This window comes from Chiloscyllium punctatum, chromosome 9, assembly GCF_047496795.1.
Source record: "Chiloscyllium punctatum isolate Juve2018m chromosome 9, sChiPun1.3, whole genome shotgun sequence".
Taxonomy (NCBI): domain Eukaryota; kingdom Metazoa; phylum Chordata; class Chondrichthyes; order Orectolobiformes; family Hemiscylliidae; genus Chiloscyllium; species Chiloscyllium punctatum.
Window position 1 is genome coordinate 44081077 of NC_092747.1, and position 17530 is coordinate 44098606.

General features: G+C 40.4%; 1 protein-coding gene across 5 annotated transcripts in view; it reads right to left on the reverse strand.

The window, feature by feature from the left end:
• sgcg (sarcoglycan, gamma) overlaps positions 1-17530 on the reverse strand; it is a 692618-nt gene that overhangs the window by 612277 nt on the left and 62811 nt on the right. The window lies entirely within an intron of this gene.

Genomic DNA, 17530 nt, shown 5'->3' on the forward strand with positions numbered 1-17530 from the left:
GATGGTATATACTGCTGCCAAGACACACCAGTGGTAGATATTGAAGGTGATGGATGGATGCCAATCAAGCAGGATTCTTTGGCCCTCATGATGTCAATCTTCTTGCATGTTACTTGTACCATATTCACGCAAATGGGCAGAATTCCATTTCACTCCTGACTGGTGTCTTATAGATAGTGGACAAACTTTGGAAGTTCAGGAGGTAACTTACATGGCAGAGAACTTTCAGCTTCTGACATATGCTTGTAGCCACAGTAGAGAAGTCTCACTGCAACTGTACACAGTGAGACCATATCTGGAGTACTGTGAGCAGTTTTGGTTTCCTTACTTAAGGAAAGATATCATTTCATTGCAGGCAGTTCAGAGGAGGTTCAAAGGATAATTCCTGGTATGGAGGGATTGTCTTATGAACAAAACCTAAACAGAGTTGGGAGTCTACTCACTGGAATTTGGAAGAATGAGAGGTGATCTCAGGAAACATACAGGATTCCTAAGAGGCATGAAAGAGCAAATGCTGACAGGATGTTTCCCCTCATGGGAGAGTCTAGGACCATAGGGTATAGTCTCTCAATAAAGGGGTATCAATTTAAGGCTGAGATAAGGAAAAAATTATTTTCTCAGGGGCTTGTGAATCTTTGGAATTCCATGCCATAGAGAGTTGTGGGGTCAGAGTCCTTGTATATATTTAGAACTGAGATAGATGGTTTCTTGATCAGTAGGGAATCAAAAGTTACTAGGAAAGTGGGCATAACAAGGGGCGGCATGGTGGCATAGTGATTAGCTCTGCTGCCTCACAGTGTCAGGCACCTGAGTTTGATTCCAGCCTTGGGCGACTGTCTGTGTAGAGTTTGCATATTCTCCCTATATCTGCGTGGGTTTCCTTCGGGTGCTCCGGTTTCCTCCCACAAGCCAAAGATGTGCAGATTAGGTGAATTGACCATGCTAAATAGCCAAATTATTCAGGGATGTTTAGGTTAGGTGCAGGAATCAGGGGTAAATGGGTCTGGGTGGGATACTCTTCAGAGGGTCAGTGTGGACTTGTTGGGCCATACAGTAGGGAGTCTAATTCAAATGTCAGATCAACCATGGTCGTATTGAATGGTGGAGCAGGCTCGAGGGCTGAACAGTCTGCTCCTGTCGCTATTTCTTACTGTCTTATTTATGTGACTGGTCAATTCAGTCTCTGGTTAATGGTAATCCCCAGGATGTTGAAGCTGGGCTAATCAGTGATGGTAATGCTATTAAATATCAAGGGCAATGGTTGGTTTCCCTTCTTTTGGAGATTATCATTGTCTGACCTATCTGTCCGAACCTGGACGTTGTGTGCATCTTGATGCATTTGCTCACAGACTGCCTCAGTAACTGAAGTGTCGTGTATGGTGCTGAACATTATACAGCCATCAGCGAATATCTCCACTTCTGATCAAAGAATAGAAGGATGGTCATTCATGAAGCAGTTTAAGATGATTAGGCCGAGAACACTACCCTGGATGTTAAATTGTCCTGGAACGTTAGGTTATTGGCTTTCAAAACCTTCAGTCACCTTCCTTTGTACTAGGTGTGACTCCAACCAATGAAGAGCCTTCTTCCATTCAGATTGACTTCAATTTCCTCCTTGATGTCTTTACATGTCATCTGCTACCATGCTGGGGAAGAAGGAGCTGTGCCAGTGGTGTGGGTTCCACCCAAATTGGGATAGTAAAGATGGGGTGACAAAGGCTTTAAGCCAGTAAGATGGGTGTAGGAATCTACAAGGAAAGTGAACAGCCTCACTGTAGAAAAACTAGGGTTGAAAAGCAAATAAAGTAGATAACCTAAGGGATAATATTAATGGCAAGGGGATAAACAGAATTATAGAAATATAAACAGAATAAAAAGATGATTAAAGCTAAGGTGAAAACTGTTACAAGGAAAGATTAGAAGTACTTATAGCCTTTTTTTAAACGTTTAATTCCAAAATATGCTTTTATTTAAAAGGAACTGCTATAGGAAACGAAAAACTGTGGATGGAAATTTTGTGATGAGCAAGGTGTTATATGAAGCTGATACAATAGTAAGGAAACTTCAAACACTGAGAAACTTCACAAGGAGAGAACTAAGGGGCTAGCTATTCCCCTTCTCAGTAGAATGCCTTTCGTAGATATGTCTGTTTTATTCTCCAGGGGTATACAAGAAAACAAAAGTTAAAAATTGTTTGCAAGGCTTATCAATGGGTATTATTGGCCACATTTCCTAGTGTGTGGATTAGCACACTCTGAGAGGCAGGGTTTTATTAAGTCAGTTTAAACACCCCTGCTCTGCTGTTCACTCTGAGTACTGACGGTCAGTTCAAAAGGAATCAGGAATCGACCTACAAAACTAATAATTTCGAGATTGAAGGCTCAACTGCCAATGTCACTGCTATAGGCACTATCCAGAAATGGCCACACCACCTTCATACCTGGTGTTCATCAACAGCTCAGAGGCTGATTTGTATTTTTGTTAATTCAAGAAAGTCTTGTTCACTGCAAAAGTGCATTTCAGTCTGGAAGAAAGATAATTACAAGAGAAGGGATCTTTCTAAAATTAACTTTAAGATAACCAGCCATTAGAATGGCTGAATAACCGAGGGGAGCCAACTCAGCCTTCCTCATCGCTTTAATAATTTGGGATATTCCGTTTGAAACCATAACAAATGGGATATCATCTGGGAACCAGTTGTATCCAAAGGAAATTCCATTAAAAGTTACTTTAGAAATCTGGACAGTAATGCACAGAGTGTAATGAAATATGGGTGGGGAATTGGTTGCAATCATATGTTGGGAGGAATAAGACATAGTATGAAGTGTTGAGATATGGCTACAGATAAATCAGGACTTGGACTTAAACGTTGCAGGGTTTAACATACTTAGAAAAGATAAAAAGGGAGAAACTATTTGGATTATTTGTAGTGACGCAGTGCCAAATTTTACAGGCCCCTGACAGTGAGTGTGCAAGTGATTGGGCTTGTAAAATTACTGAGGAGCCCCCCCATCCCTGTCCTGAGCCCATCCACAACAGCCTATTTATCATTTTACAGGAGAGGATGGCAGTTGAGATAGCCCTCAGGCCCTCATCCTATTGAGGCACTTACATGATCAGTTAAGCCAAGTTTTGAACCTTGATTAAACCACACTTAGTGTACTGCATGCAGTTATGGTTACCATACTACAAAAATGATCTAGAGATGCTGGAGGGGTTGCAGAGAAGATTTATGAACGTGACACCTGAAATGTGTAAATGTACATATAAGGAAGGCTTGACAGAAAGGGTTCCCCTTCTCCAGAAAACAGACTTTTAGGAGTGACCTAATGATTGATGGTAGCATTCTGGCAGTACGACAAAATTTTGCATTGCAGCGACCATCTCACTCTATGTTAAGCATTCTTGGTGTGACTCGGTCTAGCATGGAGGCCTCTCCAATTTGCTGCAGATCTGCTGCAATGGACTGAGAAGATGTTTGATTTCCTGGTCTCTGATCTCTCTCGACCAACTTCTCTGCCAGAACAAATTTTCATTTTTGCTTACCTCTTCCAATGCCCTTCAAATCTGTCTGTCTCCAGGTCACAGATACCAGCGATTGTTCCTCAGTTGCCAGTTTTATACTTGACTGGGTCTAGTCTTTACTGTCTGTGTTCCGATCCAATGCCTTTGCTCCACCTACAAACCAGATATATAACTTCTCTCTGAAAATTTTAAGAACTCAGTTGAGCAGCTTGAGTTTCTTTTTGCAAATGTCACGTATTTCCCTGTTGCAGTCAGTCAGTCTTGTTTGCCTTTAAAATTGTAATTCCCAAAAAGTTCAACATATAGAAAAATGTCCAGTCAATTGTATTCTAAATTAATATTTCTGATAATATATCTTTCAGACAAATGTAAGTTTTGCAATGAGATAATCAATCATTTTAAATTAATGGATTTAGGATTGTTATAAGAAGTTTATACATCAGGTAGTGCAGCACATTTGGAATGAATTAATCAATTAAGTACTTTTTGGAATCATTATTGTGAAAATAAGAAGCAGAATGTCACTTGCAATGTCTTCTATTCATTAATGTGGGAAGTTTCAAGCATTAGGGAAAAAAACCTGATAAAACATGCTTATTAAAATATATTGATAATTCACTGCAGACACTTGATCTTATTACAGCCAAAAAGGAAACAGCACTAGTCAATATTGGGTGTTGATCATTGATTATAACTGGATGTGTCGATGCTGAAAACTGTCATGGGATATCAGAAGTCCTCTTTTGAATTTGGAATTCTGTGTCATCAAAATACTAAACACTCTGAAGGTCACATGTTTTCCCTGCTTTACTGAGCCGACCATCTCAAATCTGAATAACATTAAATTAAAGTAACTCTGAAGGTAGCTTTTGTGCCAAACAAAAACAATGAATAATAGATATATCCTATCAGTCCTGAATACAACCAGAAATTCACAAAAATCAGAAAACTAAGAAAGTTTTAAAAAGGATATGGAGGAAAGAAAATTGAAGCATCTTTCTTTACCAAAGACCATGCCCAGTTTGTATCAGTATTAATATACTTAAGAAGTATTTAGCATTGTCACAGAGCTGTTTTGTTTTGTGGAGAAATAAATTGAGAGTGTAAGTCAGAAACGATATATGACTCCTGAACATATTTGGAACTGGAAAGTAAATACTCGTGAACTGGTGAACAATAGCCATTTTGGACAATAAATCTCGAAAATTGCAGCCACCAAGTTGTTCTTTTCTACCTTGGGTAATCATGATGACATGATATTACTAAGTCATAAGGCTTGCAAAATGACAATCAACCCTTAATTCAGTGCAGGATGGAGTATATGTTTCACATTTGAGCTTTCAGCACAATGCTCTGCATTCCAGAAATCTATATGAGTTTAGCCACAGAGGTATAGAAGTCTCGTAGGATTTTGTGAACACTGATTTCAATAGATGGAAAATCTTGCACAGTCTGCTGACCTTTGTGCACAAACTTTCAACTGTATATTGTCCTGCAAGAAAATGTGTATTAGTAAAATTTACCTTTCCTAATGCACTCCAAATCCACTGTGAAGCCTGCCAGCTAACTGCATAATAATGTACAGACCACACAATTTACAAAATCCAGAAATAAATCAGGCTGTCAGTTTACAAGTTACAATCTCCCATGAAGCCTTGACCTACATATGAGGTTTTACACTATTCAACAATCATAGCACTGAGTACAATTGTTTCATTCTCTTATTCCCATAAATAAAGTGCATATTCTTTCAAAATGCATTTGGATGTTTAGAATAAGCTCTTCCAAATTTGGAAGAAGTTTAAACAATTGGATACAGGAAGTCATTTTAACCTAACCCACGTCTGAGGGAAGCTGACAGAATCAGATATGGCACCTAGTCTATGTGGGCCTGAATTTCCATTGCACTGGCTTCATTAGTGAGTAAAATTGGTTGGGATATAAAAACAGGCAGGCAATCTGATCCCGTCAGGTTCCCATGTGCATGTTAGGCTAAGATTATTTGCACATTGTCTTCCAAATTCAGATTCTCAATCAAGCAAATCATATCTGAGTAAATGCTCAGTTTTCCCGTTATATTTTTTTTGAGCGATAGCTAAGCAACAAATCAATTGTGGCAGAGTCAGTAGAGAGCTAGAGGTGTATTTTCAACTGTTCAGTGTGTTGCTTTGAGCATTTGAGCTTTGTCAATGCTGAGAACGAAGAGAACTTAACATTGGACCATTAAAATTGTTGCTATTGAACAGTACCTATTGCATTTTTGCGTTTATTTGCTACATAGATACCTTGGGATCTCAGAAGTTACCCCTGCAGTCTGTTATGAAACAGGCGCAGCCTTTGATTGGCCAACATCTAGGTAACAGCAGCAAGTCCCAGGGTCACTAGAATATAGCATGCACTGTCATGTATGGACTCCAATTGACTATCTATCAAGTTACACACCAATGAACAAGATATTTAACAATAAATTGTTAATTAAGAGTATTCAATACAAGCAACATATTTATAATGATGGTAGATTGTAGGGAGTTAGGAAGCAAGTTAAAAAGAAAGGACCTTAAAAGGTACAGATCTCAGGATTGCTACTGGTGTGACATGCTTGTCAGAGTAGAAATAGCAGCACACATCAGGTGAAAATATGGCTGGAGCGATGATGCAAGGGAAGAGGGCTTCAGATTCCTGGGGCATTAGGATAGGCTCTAAGGGAGATACTGGATTAGTGGTGCTGGAAGAGCACAGCAGTTTAGGCAGCATCCAACGAGCAACGAAATCAACGTTTCGGGCAAAAGCCCTTCATCAGGAATAAGGAAGGGCTTTTGCCCGAAACGTTGATTTCGCTGCTCGTTGGATGCTGCCTGAACTGCTGTGCTCTTCCAGCACCACTAATCCAGTATTTGATTTTCAGCATCTGCAGTCATTGTTTTTATCTAAGGGAGATACACCAGTATCAGTTGGACAGGTTGCACCTTGGCAAGACTGGTGCTGATGTCCTAGGGGGAGTACTTGTGAATGTGGTTGGGGAGAATTTAAACTAAAATGGCAGGCAGATGGGAACATATACAAGGAAATGGATGACACGGAAATAAAGACTAAAACCAAAGACAGAATGGGAAATAAGAAAGCTGACTGGCAGAAAATTCAAGGGCTGGAATCAAGCAAAGCCGCAATGACTAAGAAAACTAAAAGACAAGTCTGAAGGCTTTGTACCTTAATGCGTGGAGCATTTACAAAGAAATGAATGAATCAGTCAAACAGATAGGTCAAAATTACAGATTACAGAGATTTGGCTGAAGGGTGACCAGGAATGGTAATGGAATATCCAGGGGTTAAGAAAGGACAAAGCAAAAGGAAAAGAGGGGTGGGGGTAGCACTCCTGATTAAAGAAGACATCAATAAGATTGTGAGGAAGGATGTTAGCTCTGGTGAAGTAGAATCTATATGGGTTGAGCATGGAAACATTAAGGCACAGAAAACAATAGCAGGGGTTGCATATAGACTTTCAAACCATAGTAGTAATATTAGAGAAGGATTAAAAAGGAAACTCTAATCTGCATGTTGTGATTGTACAGGATATTGGTAAGGCCCTTCTGGAGTACTGTGTCCAGTTTGGGTTACCTTGTTACAAGAAGGATGTTATTAAGCTGGAGAGGGTTCAGAAAAGATTTACCAGGTATTGCTAGGAATGGAGGGTTTGAGTGAGAAGGAGAAGCTGAATATATTGGATATTTTTCACTGGATAGTAGGAGGGTTCAAGGGTGACCTTATAGAGGTTTATAAAATCATGAAGGATATAGATAAGGTAAATGGCAGGTGACTTTCTCCCTAGGGTGGGAGATTTCAAGACTAGGGGGCTGAGATAAGAAAGATGTAAAAAGTACATGAGGGGCAATTTTTTTTAATAGAGAGTGGTTATGTCTGGAATGAACTTCCAGAGAAAGTGGTGGATACGGGTACAGTTATAACATTTAAATGACATTTGGATAAATACATGAATAAGAAAGTTTGGAGGGATGTGGGCCAAGCACAGGCAGGTGGGACTAATTTAGTTTGGGATTGAAATAAATTAACATTAGTAAGGAAATAGCATTGGGAAAACTAATAGGATTAAAAGCAAAAAAATCCCCAGGGCCTGACAAGTTTCATCCCAGAGGACATAAGGAAGTGACTCTAGGAATAGTTGATGAGCTAGTGGTTATCTTTCAAAATTTTATAGGCTTTGGAACAGTTCGTATCCATTGGAGGGTAGCTAGTGTAACTCCACTGTGTACAATGGGAGGCAGAGATAAAACAGAGAATTATTGACTTGGTTAGCCTGATGTTGGTAGCGGGAATAGTCATGCACTTGGAAGATAATGACAGGATCAAAAAGAGTCAGCGTGGATTCACAAAGGGGAGGGTATGCTTGACAAATCTGCTGGAAATTTTTCAGGATGCAGCTAATAGAGTGGATAATGGGAAGCCAGTGGATGTGGTTTACTTGGATTTTCAGAAGTCTCTCAATAAAGTCCCATAAAAGAAATCAGCACGCAAAATTAAAGCAGAGGGTTTAGAGGTCATGTACTGAAATGGATGGAGAACTAGCTGAAAGACAGGGAACAAAGAGTAGTGATGAACATGTCTTTTTCAGGTCTTTGGCAGGCAGTGATTAATGGAGTACCATAGGGATTAGTGCTTGGATCCCAGGTATTTACAGTTTATTCTAATGATTTAGATGAGGAAACTGTATGTTGTTTTCCCAAATTTGCAAACAACACAAAACAGGATGTGAAGGTATGCTGTGAGGAAAATATGAAGATACTTCAGTGTGATTTAGACAAGTTGAGTAAGTGGGCAAATACATGACAGATGCAATATAAAGGGGATAAATGCAAGGTTATGCACTTTGTTAGCAAAAACAAGAAGGCAGATCATTATCTGGATGGCGGTAGATTGAAGAAGGGGTAAGTACAACAAGACCTGGGTGTCCTTACACAACAGTTGCTTAAAGTAAGCCTGCAGATGCAGCAGGCAGTGAAGACATTAATGGGATGCCTGAGAGGAACATGTTGGCTTTCATAGGGAAACGACTCAAGCACAGGAGCAGGGATGTCATGCTGCAACTATAAAGGCCATTAGCAAGACCACACCATTAGCAAGTGTATTGTCTACAGTTTTGGTCTACTTATTTGAGGAAGGATGTTTTGGTTAATGATGGAGTGCAAAAAAGGTTTACCAGACAATTCCTGGGTTGGCAGGACTGACATACAGGGAGAGTCGAAGAATGTGGTGTTGAAAAAACACAACCGGTCAAGCAGCATCTGAGGAGCAGGAGAGCAGACATGTCATACATAAGTTCTTCATCATCTTCATCTCCTGCTCCTCGGATGCTGCCTGACTGGCTGTGCTTTTCCAGTACCATAATCTTTGACTCTGATCTCCAGCATCCGCAGTCCTCACTTTCGCCCTCCTGACATACAGGGAGAGTCTGGATTGGTCAGGACTATACTTACATGTAGTTCCGATGAATGAGGGGGGAATCTCACAGAAGCTTATAATACTCTAACAGAACTGGAAAGGGCAGGAAGGATGTACCAATGATCAGAAAGTGCAGAACCGGGGTAAGAGTCTCAGAATAAGAGGTAGGCCTTTCAGGACGGAGGTGAGCAGGAATTTCTTCACCCAGCCTATAGTGAACCTGTGAAATTCTCTGCCACAGAAAAGTGTTGAGGCTAAAACATTGAAATCTTTCAAGAAAGATGTAGATATAGTTCTTAGGACTAATTGCCTCAAAGAATATGCAGAGAAAGCAGGAACAAGGCATTGAGTTGGATGATCAGCCATGATCATATGAAACAGCAGATTCAGACCGAAGGGCTGACTTGACTTCTCCTGCTTGCATATTCAATGGCATATTTTACAAATATTCTTAGAATATAAAACTAATGAAGATACTTTGATTGTGATTGCTCTTAACAAAACAATGAACCTTGAATCACAATCACTCACTGTTTATAAGACAAGATGTTACTACAAACCTCTGATAGACCCCACAAATCTGTTAGGTAAAAACAATGACTGCAGATGCTGAAAATCAAATACTGGATTAGTGGTGCTGGAAGAGCACAGCAGTTCAGGCAGCATCCAACGAGCAGCGAAATCAACGTTTCGGGCAAAAGCCCCTCCTGATGAAGGGCTTTTGCCCGAAACGTTGATTTCGCTGCTCGTTGGATGCTGCCTGAACTGCTGTGCTCTTCCAGCACCACTAACCCACAAATCTGTTGCCTTCTGGAGAGGTTAATGAAGGGAAAATAACCAAACATAAATCTACAGCTGCAAACTTCAAGCCACAGAATTGCCCATTAAAGCAGCCCAAAAATTTTTTGACTATGCTCCTCTCAGATACCTGATTTTACCAGAAGCACAACTATCAATTAATGGTGCCAGCTTATAAGTGGCATCAGTATGTTAATAAAGTGAGACTGTTTGTATTGAATAAGGTAACTTAATGCATTTCCCTGTGCAAAGTTATAAAGATCCTATTATTTGATAATGAACCATACAGACTAAGGACAATCTGAAATATGTATGATTCTGCATTTTTTCTGAAGTATTATTCAGAAAATTATTCAGACTTCAACTTGCAGAAATGGCTACAGGCTGTTAATCTTAATCCTGTGTGTGCCATATTCAGCAAGAAGGAATCCAATAAATAATCTAATGTTAACAAAAATACATCATTTTGTCACAACCATATGTGTGTTCTGTTTTGTTAATTCTGTCAAGCATGGCTAGCCTATTATTCCCTTGGTGAAGCTTTTGCTGTACATTATATTCAAATTCTTTTCAAACATTTCTGTATTCTGGTTTCCCTGTAAAAGCTGTAAAATTAATGCAGGACTTGATAACTGATGTAAGAGTCAATTCAAATAACATTTTAGCAAAGCTAATATTGATTGTAAGGTTTCTTCTGAGCCAAATCCATAGTCATATCCACAATCAGAATTCATGTCATACTGATCTCCCGGTGCCAAAAGCAGTTTTATCAGGTGGTATTTTTAAGAGAGATGGAAGACAAAATTAAATTCTAACCAAAGAACAAATGGCACTAGAATTTAACAGTTAATTATCATTTGAATGGCAAAATTCTCTTCACCCTTGTGCTATCTCATTAGTTCCCCTCTGGGTTTGCAGATAATATATCTTCCGATCATGGAAAACAATAACACAGGAAGAAATGGTTAGGCAATTTAATTGGATGTCAAACCACCATGGGTTAACCATGGATATTGACTGGAAGCACCATTATTATATATTGTTTGACTGATGCAAAATTCCTTAAGTTTATAGTAGATTAGGAAATGGAAATCCTGTTCTCTCAGCTAGTAAAGGTTGCCTGCTACAATTAACTCCAGGGGTAATAACTAAAACTGGTTGCATTTATCTCTATCAGTCCTTGATATTTTGATTAATAAACAATTACTTGGGAAATTGCACCAAGCACTTCTTCCCTGAAGCTCTACAATCATTGATTTTGTTAACCAAAAAGTGGAATGGGTGCACTAGGATGACATAGCCAAAAGGATTTTCTTAAAGTCTTTCTGTTCCTTATTTTTCATATCAGTTAAATGGCAATCTGGTGTCTTCAGCCCTGGCCTGCTATTTTTGCCTCCAGAAAATATCCACTAAGGAATTTTTCATTTGGAGTATGCAACAGAGCGTATCATTACAACACTCTTTCACCACTGTGCTTGATGCTCAAACACAACCCAAACTGATGGGGTAAAATTTGATATCTTCACTGATCCTAAATTCATATCAGCCCTGCTGGGTAGCTACCGGGGTATATAGGCCAAAGCTGTCTCTACGTCTATGGCTCAAGGAAATAAGATGCAGCTTCAAGCTGCTTTCCTCACATGTTTTGGATTGTGAATTGATGACTATCCAACATCCTTCAAAGTTAGAAAGCATTCAAACTTGCAAAATTGCAAACCTATAATCTAACACCTGTGTATAACTTTTGTCAATATTTTGTATGATAACTTTCTATACCCATGTATATATAATGGAAACTGCCTATATAAACCGTCCACACTGTGATTACGTCTTACCTTCAGGTGAAGACATTTTTATTGATAGATCTCATTCAGTATGTGGATGTACCTACTAGAGAAGGTGCAAAACTTGATCTACTCTTGGGAAATAAGGCAGGTCAGGTGATTGAGGTGTCAGTGGGGGAGCACTTTGGGGCCAGCGACCATAATTCTATTCATTTTAAAATAATGATGGAAAAGGATAGACCAGATCTAAAAGTTGAAGCTCTAAATTGGGGAAAGGCCAATTTTGACGGTATTAGGCAAGAACTTTCAAAAGCTGATTGGAGGCAGATGTTCGCAGGTAAAGGGATGGCTGGAAAATGGGAAGCCTTCAGAAATGAGATAACAAGAATCCAGAGAAAGTATATTCCTGTCAGGCTGAAAGGGAAGGCTGGTAGGTGTAGGGAATGCTGGATGATGAAAGAAATTGGGGGGTTTGGTTAAGAAAAAGGAAGCATATGTCAGGTATAGACAGGATAGATCGAATGAATCCTTAGAAGAGTATAAAGAAAGTAGGAGTATACTTAAGAGGGAAATCAGGAGGACAAAACAGGGACATGATATAGCTTTGGCAAATAGAATTAAGGAGAATCCAAAGGGTTTTTACAAATACATTAAGGACAAAAGGGTAACTAGGGAGAGAATAGGGCCCCTCAAAGATCAGTAAGGTGGCCTTTGTGTGGAGACACAGAAAATGGGGGAGATACTAAATGAATATTTTGCATCAGTATTTACTGTGGAAAAGGATATGGAAGATATAGACTGTAGGGAAATAGATGGTGACATCTTGCAAAATGCCCCTATTACAGAGGAGGAAGCGCTGGATGCCTTGAAACGGTTAAAGGGGGATAAATCCCCAGGACCTGATCAGGTGTACCCGAGAACTCTGTGGGAAGCTGGAGAAGTGATTGCTGGGCCTCTTGCTGAGATATTTGTATCATCGTTAGTCACAGGTGAGGTGCCAGAAGACTGGAGGTTGGCAAACGTGGCGCCACTGTTTAAGAAGGGTGGTAAGGACAAGCCAGGGAACTATAGACCGGTGAGCCTGACCTCGGTAGTGGTCAAGTTGTTGGAGGGAATCCTGAGGGACATAATTCTATTCATTTTAAAATAATGATGGAAAAGGATAGACCAGATGAACATGTATTTGGAAAGGCAAGGACTGACTCGGGATAGTCAACATGGCTTTGTGCGTGGGAAATCATGTCTCACAAACTTGATTGAGTTTTTGGAAGAAGTAACAAAGAAGATTGATGAGGGCAGAGCAGTAGATATGATCTATATGGACTTCAGTAAGGCGTTCGACAAGGTTCCCCATGGGAGACTAATTAGCAAGGTTAGATCTCATGGAATACAGGGAGAACTAGCCATTTGGATACAGAACTGGCTCAAAGGTAGAAGACAAAGGGTGGTGGTGGAGGGTTATTTTTTAGACTGGAGGCCTGTGACGAGTGGAGTGCCACAACGATCAGTGCTGGGCCCTCTACTTTTTGTCATTTACATAAATGATTTGGATGCGAGCCTAAGAGGTACAGTTAGTAAGTTTGCAGATAACACCAAAATTGGAGGTGTAGTGGACAGCAAAGAGGGTTACCTCAGATTACAACAGGATCTGGACCAGATGGGCCAATGGGCTGAGAAGTGGCAGATGGAGTTTAATTCAGATAAATGCAAGGTGCTGCATTTTGGGAAAGCAAATCTTAGCAGGACTTATACACTTAATGGTAAGGTCCGAGGGAGTGTTGCTGAACAAAGCGACCTTGGAGTGCAGGTTCATAGCTCCTTGAAAGTGGAGTCACAGGTAGATAGGATAGTGAAGAAGGCGTTTGGTATGCTTTCCTTTATTGGTCAGAGTATTGAGTACAGGAGTTGGGAGGTCATGTTGCGGCTGCACAGGACATTGGTTAGGCCACTGTTGGAATATTGCATGCAATTCTGGTCTCCTTCTTATCGGAAAGATGTTGTGAAACTTGAAAGGGTTCAGAAAAGATTTACGTTGCCAGGGTTGGAGGATCTGAGCTGCAGGGAGAGGCTGAACAGGCTGGGGCTGTTTTCCCTGGAGCATTGGAGGCTGAGAGGTGACCTTATAGAGGTTTACAAAGTTATGAGGGGCGTAGGTAGGATAAATAGACAAAGCCTTTTCCCTGGAGTTGGGGAGTCCAGAACTAGAGGGCATAGGTTTAGGGTGAGAGGGGAAAGATATAAAAGAGACCTAAGGGGCAACATTTTCACACAGAGGGTGGTACGTGTATGGAATGAGCTGCCAGAGGATGTGCTGGAGGCTGGTACAATTGCAACATTTAAGAGGCATTTGGATGGGTATATGAATAGGAAGGGTTTGGGGGGATATGGGCCGGGTGCTGACAGGTGGGACTAGATTGGGTTGGGATATCTGGTAGGCATGGACGGGTTGGACCAAAGGGTCTGTCTCCATGCGGTACATCTCTATGACTCTATTATAAATGTGAACATAGCAATTTATAAAAGTAAGAATAGCTGTAATCTAATTAGCTTCCATTCTATGATTCTGTTTTACCTGAAGACAACATTCAGCTTGTCTCCAGGTAGGCAATGGAATGGTAGAATAATGGCACACCAATGTGCCAGGGACATGGGCTCAAAATGTAACTCAAAAAAGACTGTGGGTAAGTTTAAAGTTCAATCTTTTAATCAGTCTAGTAGCAATGAGCATAAAACTACTGAATTGTTGGATAAGCCCATTCAGTTCACTCATGCCTTTCAAGAAAATAAATCTGCTGTCTTCAGACCCATCACAATGTATTTCGAGCTTAACTATGCTTTTAATGGCCTAGAAAGCCCTTCAGTTGTATTAAATTCCTAAAGAAATGTAAATAAGATGAAGACCACTCATCATTGAAAATATTTATCTTACAGTACCCTCCTCACTAACATCTGTATTAAAATTTGAAAAACTGTCTGAAATTTTAGTTAAGCAACATAGTCATATGCATGAATCATATCTTAAACGCTTCATCCTAGACTCCTCCAAAGTCATCCCTGGGTATGAAGAGCAAGTTGCCTCAAACAGGGTATTTGTCTCTGATGCAGCCATACTTATGTTACTGCTTGTAACATGAAAACTTAGGTGTGAGTAACATGGTAATTCAACATCCAACAGAATGGTTATGACAACTCAATATTATATGCAGTCATTACATTCACAGACGTGTAGGCGCCTGAGCTAGTGGTAGACTATTTGGTTACAAAGAGCAGGATGTGTTCATCAGTATGTTATGCTTCAAGTGACTCAATTAAGGTGGAATCTAACATCTTTATCTCATCAAGTCACACTATGATACCGTGATGTTATTGTGTGCATGTATGTTAAAGGTGTACTGACATTCTAGCTATGAGACGTAACCCAACAGACATGTCCTAGTGCATTACATTAAAGATTCTTGAGCATGAAAGTAAAGAAATTGGGACTGCACCTCTTAGAGAGGAATGAGTGGGAATTTGAAAGAGATGCCCAAAATCATCACACCCAACTCCAGAGTGGATAAAGGAAAACTGTTCCCATTGACTGAAAATTTGAGAGCCAGAGGACCAAGTTTTCTCCAGAACATTTTAGGGGGTGAATGGTCACAATCGAAAATGCAATCCTTGATAGAGGAGGCAGATACAATCATGACATTTTAAACTATATTAAGAGAACATATTTATAGGGCTGCAGGGAAAAGGCAAATGAATGGGACTAGGTGAGTGTTCTTGCAGTGAGTCAGCATGGAAACATCAATCTCAATCGCTGCCTTCTGGGCTTTATTCTATTCTACAGGAATCTGGCTGCATTGTGGTAGCGCACAACCAGGAAGGAGGGTGTGGCTCAACCTTGGCTCCAATCCCATAAATCACTGGTTCTGTTCAAAAATAGGAAAAGGCAAAGGCAATCTTGTGTTGATTGCATCTGACTCCTTTCCTTAGATAACAAACCTGTGCTCCGCAATGTTGCACACCAACGAAAGGAGCAATGAGGATAGCACAGAACATACTCAATACCCACCATTAAATATGGTTTGATAGCAGCACAACTGATCCTGGTGTTCTGTTGGACACACACACACACACACACACACACACACACACACACACACACACACACACACACACACACACACACACACACCACGCGTATGACTGGAGTTGCAGAATGACAGGAGATGGGAAACTGGAATGAACGAACCCACTCACTGTGTTTTGAAGAGTTAAGTCCATATTAATGAAATAAGGAATCTTACACCATTCAATATAATTAATTGAGGCATCCAATGGTTAGATAGCAACAGGAGAACATTTCATCTTGGACAACAACTGGTGTGTGTATTTGTCTTAATTATATATCTGCAGCCCTTAAGAGCTGGTATCTAATTTGTACATAAAAAGTGACAAATGCTGATTGCATTACAGTTACTTTCACGACAAAGTATTGCCCATTCTCTTTGCTGCCTCAAAAACATTTACATGAGAATGGAGAGCCCAATGATTTGTACCAGGCTATTGCACAGGATGAACTGCAGCTGAAGACAAGGACAGTTACTTCTGTAGTTCCTTTAGTGCGGTGTAATACAAATGGAGTTCATTATTGCTCTTTAACACCAGTTTCTAACGCTGGTTGATTCACTTCTCTACTTCTGTTATTTTTGCAGCTTTTCTGTGTCTCTCTCGTTACAGTCAATATAGCTTGCTATTACTACTGACACATTGTAATAGGTGCATCCTGTAAAGTAATTGATTTTCCAAGATGAGAAGATGTCATATAAAAAGTAAAGACAAATCCCTTCAGGCATTATACAACCAAACTGCATTATAGACCCGCAACCCCATTTCCACCTCTCTTCTACCCAGGAGCAAGCTAGCATGAGCTTGTTCCTGGGAATACAGAGCTTCTAGTCCTGGAAATAGTTACTATGTGCCAATGGGACACATTATCAGTCCACAATATGCTGTTGCTCCATAGTTTTATAGGATCTCATTGGGACATGATGCCATGAATTCTGAAGCTATGCTGGAGAACTGGGAATGGATTCAAGCTGATCATAATACTTCATCCACTGACTCATGAGTCCCAGTATGTTCATTTAGTCAGCCAAAACTTATAAACTTAAATCCCACCCTTACCTTCTCCAGAAGAAAATAAATCTCTTCCTACATTGGGTTTTGCCTTTTACAAAACTGAGACTAATGTTGGATAACAATTTCATAAATGTGTGACTTACAAATGTTGTTAAATTAATATCTGCAACCCATCCTCTGACCCACCCACAATTCCACCATTCCTTATGTCCCAGACTGCCTTGGAATGCTTGTCACCATTGTCATCCTGGGACCTCCCCCATTTCTTGCCAAGCCCGTCCATGTTTGTGTTTATTCCCCTACTTTTCCACGTAAGCCGCTAACCAACCAGCTCCCATTGCCCTTCCTGAATCTCTATCCTATTATCATCAATGCCAGACCATTGCCTTCAATAACCTCCTTGAGACTGTGCAATCTCAGACCATGACTCTCCAACTTCCACCTTACCAATCCACCAAACCAATGAGATCAGGAGCTGTGTGGTCCTGGAAGACGCCAAACTGGGCATCAGTGAACAAATTTTTGCTGGAGCAGGAGCTTCCCACAGCAAGGGCCACACCCTGGGCACCCAGCTCTTTGTGTTCTCCCTTGTCAGTCATCAACCCAAATGCCCCAAGACCATAAGAAATGGAAGCAGAATTAGGCCATTTGGCCATTGAGTCTGCTCCATCATTTGATCATGGCTGATCTATTTCTCTACCCCGTTCTCCTAACCTTCTCCCAATAATCCTTGATCCCCTTTCTAATCTAAAACCTTTCCAAGACAGGAGTGAAACTGCTGCGATGTCCAGCTTTCAACAGTTAGATGGTTACTCGCCCACCTTAGGTCAGTTGTCTCTTCC